The following is a 10,970-nucleotide window of genomic DNA, read 5'->3' as shown; positions in this document are numbered from 1 at the left end:
ACAGTCATGGTTTTGGTTATTTGTTGGTTGGTCACTGATAATTAAATATAATTTTTCAGAGACTTGTGCAATAATAGGGAAAATCACCAATGACACATGTATGTAAAGAAAAAATAAGAAGTCATAAATGCATAAATATTGTATAGTATTAACCTATTTTGTTACTTGCTACATTCACTCAAAATAAAGTCAAGCTCAAGTCATGTCATCATTTCTCTGATGGCATGGTCTTCTTTAGCAACAAAGGAGGAATGTAATCCTGTGAGTAGATGCAGCTGGCTGAATGAGGACCCAGCTAGCTGGGTAACTGAGCTCCTCCTCTCCTGTCTGCCTACCCATCCTCTTCCTTCTCCTCTCCAAAGGAAGATGAATTTGAGTGGCCAAAAGATGCCCAATTGAGTTGGGTTTTATTGAACTCTCTCCTCCCCTCCCCTCTCCTTCCCTCCCTTTCTGTCCCTTCCTTTCCCCTCCCTTTCCCTGCCTTCTCATTTTCCAAAACCTTAAACCTACTGCACTCTGAAGCTGGGGCACCAATGGGCCCCCACCTAAAGGCTCTTCTGGACCCTCCTGATTGTAGAGTGATTATCAATAGTAACTGCTGCTGCTTCCCTCCCAGCCTGATGTCTTTCTTTTTCTTGGCCTCATTAAAGAGGTAATGCCATGGCTGCTTCTTAAACAGGCCTATTCAGTGAATGGGTATTCTTCACCCTAAGTGAGTACCTGCAAAGACCTTGGCCTAAAGGGGCCAAGTGCATCCTAGGTCATCTCCAGTCATCCTGATGAATATCTGGTCACTGGATTCAAATGCCTCTGGAGGAGAACTGAGGCTGGTGACCTGCACAACCCTCCTTCACTCAAAAGAAAGTGAAGTTCAAGTCATGTCATCATCTCTCTGATGGCATGGTCTTCTTCTACAATGAAGGACAAACACAACTGGCTACCATAAATATATATATATGCATAAATTTATTATAAACAGTTAAATTTTGTTAAAGTTTCAGTGTACTAAAGAAGAAAGGGCTATACACTTTCTTTAGGAATGTCTCCTCTTTGTCTCTCTACCTTCGAGACTCAGGTGATTTTTCTCCCATAGTGGTCACTGCATCTTGCAGTTTTCAAAGGAGAAAGAAATCCATGAACCAGTTGCTACAACTAAACCAGTGGCTGCACAGAATGAATAGTATGTGAGATTTTAACATTTGTCCTGTAGAAAGTACAACTTTTCATGGATGCAATGTGTTGTTTTAGTTGTTTTTGTGTTAAATAAATATGGTCAGAATTATTTTTAATTTTTTAATTTAATTTATGAAATTAAAAATTTCTAACATAGTATAATAAAAAGATGATTGTATGTGAAATTGCAGATCTATCACATGCTGCTTGCTCTTCTCTTTCAATATATAATAGTTATATAGATTTCTTTTTCTATCTTTTTTACTTCCCTGCCTCCACCCTAGAGATGGCTACCATTAGACACATCTATGTGTGTGTGTGCGTGTGTGTGTGTGTATGTATATATGTGTATGTATACTTTTTCTGTGTGTGTATGTATATATGTATGTATTTCTATGAATGCTTCTATTTATCAGTTCTTTCTTTGGATACAGATAACATCTTCCATCATAGGTCCTTTATAATTAATTAGCATTTAATAATAATCTAATAGTTTTAAAGTTTATTTTATTTATAATAATTAATAATTTACATTTAATAATAATAATTTAATAAAAATCAAAATGATTGCCACCCAAAGCTATGTTTAAAACAATATTGTTATTAATGTATACAGTGTTCTCTTGGCTCTGCTAGTTTTACTGTTCATTATTTCATGCAAATCTAACCATGTTTTTCTAAGACATGGTCAGAATTATTAAATAAAGGTTTAGGGTAGGGCCTAGAGTTATTTGTGGTTTTTCACATTCATGAGGGTCCTTCATTACCAAACCCCACAAATGTTGAGGGCTGACTGTTCTTTGAATTTAATATATTTTTTAAATTTGCATTTATCCTCTTTATATTTGTTCGCTACATCCTTATTTTTTCTTGCACTGAACATGGTGACTTTATTGATGGTACACAGCACAGGACTCTAGGCTTCTCCCCCTACCACGGACAGTGCTTTGGGACAAGGATGTGAATGGGATATGGGATCCCCAGTATAGCAACATAGGTTAGGAATGTAGATTCCCCAGTGGTGGATCTCCCTTTTTGGACTAGGGATAAAGATCTATGGCTTTCCACTTTACTCCTTGGAGGCCATGTAAACATGAGTTCTACTACATGGCTACTATAACCATGTGCATTGTCATAACAAGAAATAAGCTTGACAAATTGGTCATTGAGGGAAAGACCAGCACCAGTATCAAAAGTAGAAAAGTGGGTTGTTGTTAAAATCACAGGATACAACCTGATCCTCTGCATAGCCCAAGATGCCCTTCAAGGGTCCCTGTCATGCCTGCTTCACCACTTTCTTGATATCATCATATTTGGCAGGTTTCTCTAGGCAGCAGGTCAGATCCACAACAGATACACTGGGAGTAGGAACACGGAAGATCATGCCTCTCAACTTCCCATTCAGCTCAAGTATGACCTTTCTTACAGCCTTAGTAACACCAGTGGAAGCAGGGATGATGTTTTGGACAGCACCATGCCCATCATGCCACAGCTTACCAGAGGGGCCATCTACCGTCTTCTGAGTGACAGTAATGTCATGGAGTCTTTCCACAATGCCAAAGTTATCATGAATGACCTTGGCCAAGGGGGCTAAGCAGTTGGTAGTGCAGGAAACATTACTGACAATCTTAAGGAATTATCATATTTCTCCTGGTTCACTCCCATCATGAACACTGGGCCATCAGAATAAGGGACAGAGATGATGAACCCTCTTGCCTCCACCCTCAAGTGAGTGCCAGTCTTTTCTATAGTGGCAAAGACTCCAGTAGACTCTAAAACATACTCAGCTCCAGTATCTCCCCATTTGATATTGGTGGCATCCTACTCCTGGAAGATAGTAATGGCTTTTCCATTGATCACCAGCTTCCCATTCTCAGCCTTGACAGTGCCCTTGAACTTGCCATGGGTGTAGTCACATTGAAACATATAAACCATGTAGTTGAGTTCAATGAAGGGTATTTGATGGCCATGTTGTCTACTCCATATGAGCTGAATGCAGCTCTGGTCACCAAGTGCCCAATATGGCCAAATCCGTTGACTTTATCCTTCACCATCTTGTTTCAGGGATGTGAGGGATGCACCCAAATTTACCTTCCTTTTGAGAGGAGAAGGGAGAAGATGGGGAGGCAGACAGGAGAAGAGGAGCTGAGTTACCCAGCTAGCTGGGTTCCTATTCAGCCAGCTGCATCTACTCACAGGATTGTATTCGTCTTTCGTTGCCCAAGAAGACCACGCCATCAGAGAAATGATGACATGACCTGAACTTGACTTTATTTTGAGTGAGGGTAGCAAGTAAAAAAGTAGGTTAATACTATACAATATTTATACATTTATGACTTCTTAGAGAAGAAAAATTTAGTTAAAAGATGCATTTGTATGGTTCAAAGTCTCAAAAAGTATTTGATGTAAATGATTTCATTTGATCTTCAGAATATCTCTGTGCAATAAGTGCTACCACTATGTTTATTTTATTTTTTTAACTTCAAAAGAATTTAAATTAGCTTATTTTTAGTTTTCAACATTTACTTTCACAAGATGTTGAGTTCCAAATTTTTCTCCATCTCTGCACTCCCCACACCCCAAAATAGCATGCATTCTGATTACCACCTTCCCCCAATCTGCCCTCCCTTCTATCACCTCTCCCCCCTTCTCTTATCCCCTTCCCCTTCTATTTTCCTATAGAGCAAGATAGATTTCTATACCCCATTGTCTGTATATCATTTCCCAGTTGCATGTAAAAACAATTATTAATATTTGTTTTTAAAACTTTGAGTTCCAAATTCTCTCCCTTCCTCCCTCCCCACCCATGCTCATTGAGAAGGCAAGCAATTTGCTATCAGTTATACATGTGTAGTCATACAAAACACTTCCTTAATGGTCATATCATGAAAGCTTAACTATATTTCCCTCCATCCTATTCTGCCCCCCATTTATTCAATTCTCTGTTTGCTCCTGATTATTTCCTCCCCCAAACTGTTCTCCCTTCTATCTCTCCCCTCCATCTCCTTCCCCTCTAATTTCCTGTAGGGTAAGATAGATTTCCATACCCAGTTGAGTGTGTATGTTATTACCTTGTTAAGCCAAATCCAATGAAAGTAAGGTTCACTCACTCCCTCTCATCTTTCCCCTCTTCCTTTCCACTGGAAAAGTTTTTTCTTGCTTCTTTTAGGTGAGATAATTTGTCCCTTTCTTCTTCTCCTAATATATTTCTCTCACTCCTTAATTTTGTTCCTTTAGATATCATCTCTTCATATTCGACTCTCCCTGTACTCTCTGTCTGTGTTTCTGTCCATCTCTCTCTCTCTGTGTATATATATATACATGTACATATATGTGTATGTATATATACATATGCATGTATACACATACATATATACATGTATGTGTATATATACATATATGTGTGTATGTATCTATATGCATATATGTATGTATATGTATTTATATACACACACATATGTATATATTCCCTCTAACTATTCTAATATTGAGAAAAGTCTCATGAATTATAAATATCTTTTCATGTAGTAATGTAAACAGTTCAGTTTTAATAAGTTCTCTTATGGCTTCTCTTTCCTATTTGCCTTTTCATGCTTTTCTTGAGTCTTGTATTTGAGAGCCAAATTTTCTATTCAGAATGGTCTTTTCATCAAGAATGCTTGAAAGTTCTCTATTTCATTGAATTTCCATTTTCCCCCCTGAAGGATTATACTCAGTTTTACTTGGTAGGTGATTCTTGGTATTAATCCTACCTCCTTTGACCTCTGGAATATCATATTCCAAGTTCTCTGATCCTTTATTACAGAAACTGTTAAATCATGTGTTATGCTGATTGCATTTCCACAATACTTGAATTGTTTCTTTCTGACTCCTTGCAACATGTTCTCCTTGAATTAGGATCTCTGGAATTTGGCTATAATATTCCTACCAGTTTTCCTTTTGGAATCTCTTTCAGGAGGTGATCAGTGGGTTCTTTCCATTTCTATTTTCCCCTCTGGTTCTAGAATATCAGTGCAGTTTTCTTTGATAATTTCTTGAAAGATGATATCTAAACTGTCTTTCTGATCATGGCTTTCAGCTATTCCAGTTATTTTAAATTATCTCTCCTAGGTCTATTGCTTTTTTCAATTTGATAATTCACATTGCCCTCTATTTTTTCATTCTTTTAGTTTATTTTGTAATTTTTTTGATTTCTCATAGAGTCATTAACTTTCATTTGCTCCATTCTAATTTTTAAGGAATTATTTTCTTCAGTGAGCTTTTGGACCTCCTTTTTCATTTGGTTAATTCTGCTTTTTAAGGCATTCTTCTCTTCATTGACTTTTTGTACGTATTTTGACATTTGGTCATCTACTTTTTAAGATGCTATTTTCTTCAGTGTTTTTCTGGGTCTCCTTTAGCATGCTGTTGACTCATTTTTCAAGAATTTCTTGCATCACTCTTATTTCTCTTCCCAGTTTTCTTCTATTTATCTTACTTGATTTTCAAAATGTTTTTTGAGCTCTTCCATGGTCCGAGACCAATTCATATTTTTCTTGAAACATTTGGATGTAGAAGCTTTGACTTTGTTGTCTTCTTCTGTTTGTATGTTTTGATGTTCTTTGTCACCAAAGTGAGAATCTATAGTCAGAGGTTTTTTTCCACTATTTTCTCATTTTCCCAGCCAATTACTTGACTCTTTAACTCTTTGTTAAGATAGGACTCTGCTTCTAGCGTGGAGGCTGTACAGTCCCAGTCTTCAGGGTTTTGTGCAACTATTTTCAGGGATACATCTAAGGACTTGTAAATTTTCAATTCTTCCATGATGAAATGACAGGTATATTCTTTTCCTTGTCTGTGCTCTGGTCTGTGAGTGATCATAAACACTCTTTTCTGTCTTGGAATTGTGAGAAGGATTCCCTTTCCACTGCCACCACAAATTCTGCCTAGCCAGTGTTCCTCCTTGACCCAGAACTGTCACCCAGGACTGTGAACCAGATCCAAGCCCAGGCAGAGCAAAAGAATCATGCCTCAGCACCAGCAAAGAGATCCCTGCAATCCCCCTCTGATCAGCTGTTCCATCCTCCCACTGACTTTGTGCCTAGAGCTTCAGAAGCATCTGCTACCACCCCAGGAGTAGGGCTTGACCATGTTTTCCTCTCACCTAAGTGTGACAGACATTTCCTATCGACCTTCTAAGCTGTCTTTTAGGTTTGCAGATTGAGAAGTCTGGACACTCCAATAACTGTCAGTGATTCAGTCCCCTGAAGCTTGCTCTGGGTTTTCTGGGGCCTGGTCTGTGCTGGTATGCTTTTCTCTGGACTTCACTATTCTCCCAGCCTGGTGCAATAGAACTTTCCTGTCACCCTTCCATGTTGTCTTGTGCTGGAAATTTGTTTCACTCTGTCATTTTATGGGTTCTGCTGCTCTAGAATTTGTTTAGAGTAAGTTGGAGAGATTTGGGGAAGAGCTCAAGGAAGAGCCCTACTTTTACACCACCATCTTGACTCCACCCCACTATTACATTCATTTTAAAGATGTGGAAACTGAAGTGAGAAAGTGTACATTCCTTGCTCAGTCACATAACTAGCGTCTGTAGTTGGCTTCAAACTCAGGTTGCCCTGACTCCGTATTCTGACTTGCCTATAGTCACACAGTTGGTAAGTGATGGAAGCAGCATTTGAACAAAGTTTTTCTTATTTCATTTCTATCATTTTATCCACTATGCCAGCCAGCCTTTCCTGGCAAATGATACTGGATTAATGTGTAGACATAATTCCTCACGAAAAATCACTATATATATATGTATTATATGTATAATACATATATGTGCATGTGTGTGTGTGTATATATACATATATGTATATATATATATATATATATATATATATATATATATATATATATATATATATACAATTTTAAGAAAAGTATATTGAATAAGAAATTTTTAAGTTTAGGCAATATTTGAAAAGTAATTACAAAGAGAAAGATATATTTGTTCTGATAGTTCCTAATAAGATTTCTTCATCCAGTAGGCAAGGTTCCCCTTTGGTATTCTGAAATTTTTCTCTCATTTGCTCATATCAGCTTTTTATATTTGAATACACTCAGCACAAATATGAATAAATTAGATTTCTTTTCACTTTATTTAACATCTTTAAAAATTAAGTAATATATTCTTAAAAGATTTAAGCAGTGGACTTTTCATATTAACCTCGACTTATACCCTACCTCTTTAATTGTTATTATTATTATTTTAGTATCTTTCTAAAGACACGGAGGAAAATGAGTACAGAATGAAGGCTACGACTTAGAAGTGGCTGTGTTCTGAGAAGGCTCCTGAGAGTCCCGTAATGAGGTTGTTCTATATAGCTCACTTTGTCTTTTCAAGGACCATGAGAGAAAATGAATTTTAAGTCACTGGAGTTATAAAAGACATAGCAATTGAACACACACAATTTTTTTAAGGATCCTATGGAATAGCACTTATCACACTCTTTATGCCATTTTATTGTTTTAAGAGTCTTTGAGTAATAACATGTATCAACAGTTATCTTTTAATGAAACAAAATTACTCATTACAATGTCATGAAAAATTCAATTTTATATTGTACCTTCCAAAGATTAAAATCTGAGGAAAAGTTGAACAGTTTCCTAAAATTATTTTGATAATTGCGTACTTAGTGGAGAAAGCTATTATTTACTTAAATTTGTTATTGCTGAGTTTGTGTCTGAAACTTCGTGACCCTATTTGAGATTTTCTTGGCAAAGATACTGGAGTGGTTTGCCATTTCTTTTTCCAACTCATTTTACAGATGAGGAACAAAGGTAAACAGGATAAAGTAACTTGCCCAGAGTCTGAGACTGGATTTAAATTCATGAGGATGAATTTTCTGGATTTCAAGTTCAGTGTTCTGTTCAGTATGCCACCTAGCTGCCCATTTACCTGAATAGGGATTGAAGCATCTGCTCCATTGTGTAAGACCACCAACATTGAAGCTAAATACAGGCAAGTAACATCTGTGATTTCATCATACTGGGGGAATCCTGGCATGGACATTCTTCTTCCTATGCCTTAGTAAATGTGTTCTACAGAGTTTTCTGTGTCACACAGTAACTTAGGTGACTTGCTCAGTGTCACAGTTAGTGGCATGATTTGAACAAAGATTGTCTTAGCACCTGCTATATCCAGGGCACGCTGCCACTTAACATTGAACAACATGACAAAAATTGCATCAATAATCTTCAACTAAAGACATCCATAAAAATATCAGTTCTGCCTTTTCTTAGGTCTATTCTTTACGTATTCTCCAAATGTTCTTTCTTTATAGATTATGGATGATTAAAACTCTACTGTTAGATATACCTAAAGAAAGATGCTCGAAGTTGGCCACAAAATTCCCAATAAAAGTAACATTATAAAAACTGATTCAAGAACTGAAGGAAGTGGTTTACTTAAATCCCTTTTAAACATATCATTGTATACCAGCTGTTAGAACTGTTATTTCTCTAAGGAAAGCTTGAAGTAAGAAATTCAATTTAAAAGTGTAAGCTAAGAGAAGTTCAGATTTAATTCTAAAATTTATAGACTCATCAACAGCAATAAACTGTATGGAGCAAATCTAATATACTGTATTATGGCAGCATAATTCAAAGTGTTATAGTTAAAGGCCTGTCAGCACTTCCATTCCAAACTCCTATTTTGTGATGTTTATGATTTAGCCATAACAATTTGCAGTAGACTGAATAGCAGTTTGTAAGAATTTAGCCTGGCAGCAAATTGTATCAGTTTCATTTTTTGATGGGGAGGAAAAGAAAAAAACAACATTGTTTGTAATGTAAAAATTGGGTTGACTGTATTAAGGACTTTAGTTTGTAGGAAAAAGGAAAGGAGATAGAAGTCCCTGCTCATAGGTAGCCCTTGGACGAGGTACTAAGCAAAACAAAATTCTAAGAATAAGAACAAGAACAAGGACAAAAGCTAACAAATCAAGAACTTCGCATTTGAGTTTGGGATTCTGGAGCAAACTAAAATGGGAATAAGAAATATTGTTGATCCCTTTTGTGGAAGATGTGTGTTGCTATACATTGGGGCTACATTTCAAGAGACAGAGATAGTCATTCTCTATGTACTCATAGGACCATAGGATATGGAAAGTTAGGAAGGATTGCAGTGGTCATTAGTTTAATTACCTCATTCCATGGATAAGGAAAATGAGACCTCATTTTCCCACTTCTTTTTTTGGACTTCTTTCTCCACCATGTTATAGCAGCCTTCTTCCCCTGAAAGTTTGTCTGATATTATTAACCCTTCTTTTTGGTTAGTTCCTGCCAGAATCTCCTTTTAAATAAAGTGACCATTCCATACATGTTCATATCCGTGTACATCGGTGTGCATTCCTTTCTTTGCTCTGCTCATGATTTTCTGAATCTTTTTCTTCACTCTTCTCCCCACATGGGAACCCTCCCCTCCTACCGATTCCCTTTACTTTTCCCCACTTCTTTTTCTATGTTGTATTCTTGCATTAGAATGTAAGCTCCCTGAGGGCAGGGAGTATCTTCTTTTTTTACTTGTATTTGTATTCCTAGTGCTTAAGTTGAAAATAGAAAACTGAATTCGAACATCTGGTCGTAAGTAGTCCAGTTTCCCTGATTTTAGAAAACTATACTATGCACACCTCTGTTGCCTATTTATCAGTTCTTTACCTGGCATTAGCATCTTCTTTTGTAGTTGATTTGAGAACTTAACAATATTCAGAATAACAATCATTCACAATTATTCTTTGAACAATATTGTCATTACTGTATATATTGCTCTCTAGGTTGTGCTCTTCATTATTTCATGCAAGATTTTTCATGCCTTTCTAAAATCAACCGGATCATCTTTTCATTCAGCTCAGTTGCATTCTATCAAAGTGATGTACAACTTGTTGAACTTTTCCCCAGTTGATGATCATCACCTCAATTTCCAGTTCTTTACCACTACAAGAGAACAGTTACATATATTTTAAAACATATATAGGTTGTTATTCTTTTTCCCTCATTACCCTGGGAAATAGACTTGATAGTAATATTTCTGGTAATAGAACATACACAGTTTTATAACTCTTTGGACATAATTCCAGATTGCTCTTCAAAATGGTTAGAGCAGTTCACAGTTCTGTCCACAGTGTCCCAAATTTTTCACATTCCCTCCAAAAATTTTTTAATTTTCCTTTTCTTTCATTTTAGACAATGTGATGCGTGTGAGATGATGCCACAAATGTTTTTATTTGCATTTCTCTAAACAAACAACCATTTAAAGCATTTTTCATATGACTAAATATAACTTTGACTTCATGGAAAAAAAACTGCTTGGGCCCATATTCTTTGACCAGTTATCAATTTGGGAATGATTCATATTCTTATAAATTTGACAAAGTTCTCTATAATTTTGAGATATGAGACCTTTATCAAAGAAACTCTACAAAATTCATTACAACACCCCAAAATCTGCTTTTTTTCTTCTCTTGGCTACATTGATTTTATTTGTATAAAATGTTTTTAATTTAATGTAATCAGAATGATCCATTTTATATCTCACAATACGTTCTCTGATTTGTTCATAAATTCCCCTATCCATAAGGCTGATAGGTATTATGCTTCATGTTCTAATTTACTTATGATATGTAGGTCATGTATCCATTTTAAACTTATCTTGGTAAATGGTGTAAGATATTGCTCTATACTGAATTATTTCTCAACTGCTTTTCAATTTTCCCAATAATTTTTACCAAATAGTGAATTCTTATCACATGAGCTTAAATCTTCTCATT

At 36.1% G+C, this 10,970-nt stretch overlaps 1 pseudogene; it reads right to left on the bottom strand.

Annotated features, from left to right (window-relative positions):
* Nucleotides 1-2,103: 2,103 nt before the first annotated feature.
* On the bottom strand, nucleotides 2,104-3,158 carry LOC140522884 (glyceraldehyde-3-phosphate dehydrogenase-like; annotated as a pseudogene).
* Between the last annotated feature and the right edge of the window lie 7,812 nt (nucleotides 3,159-10,970).

This window comes from Notamacropus eugenii, chromosome 2 (assembly GCF_028372415.1).
Source record: "Notamacropus eugenii isolate mMacEug1 chromosome 2, mMacEug1.pri_v2, whole genome shotgun sequence".
In the NCBI taxonomy this organism is placed as follows: Eukaryota; Metazoa; Chordata; class Mammalia; order Diprotodontia; family Macropodidae; genus Notamacropus; species Notamacropus eugenii.
This window is presented reverse-complemented; position numbering and strand designations above follow the sequence as displayed.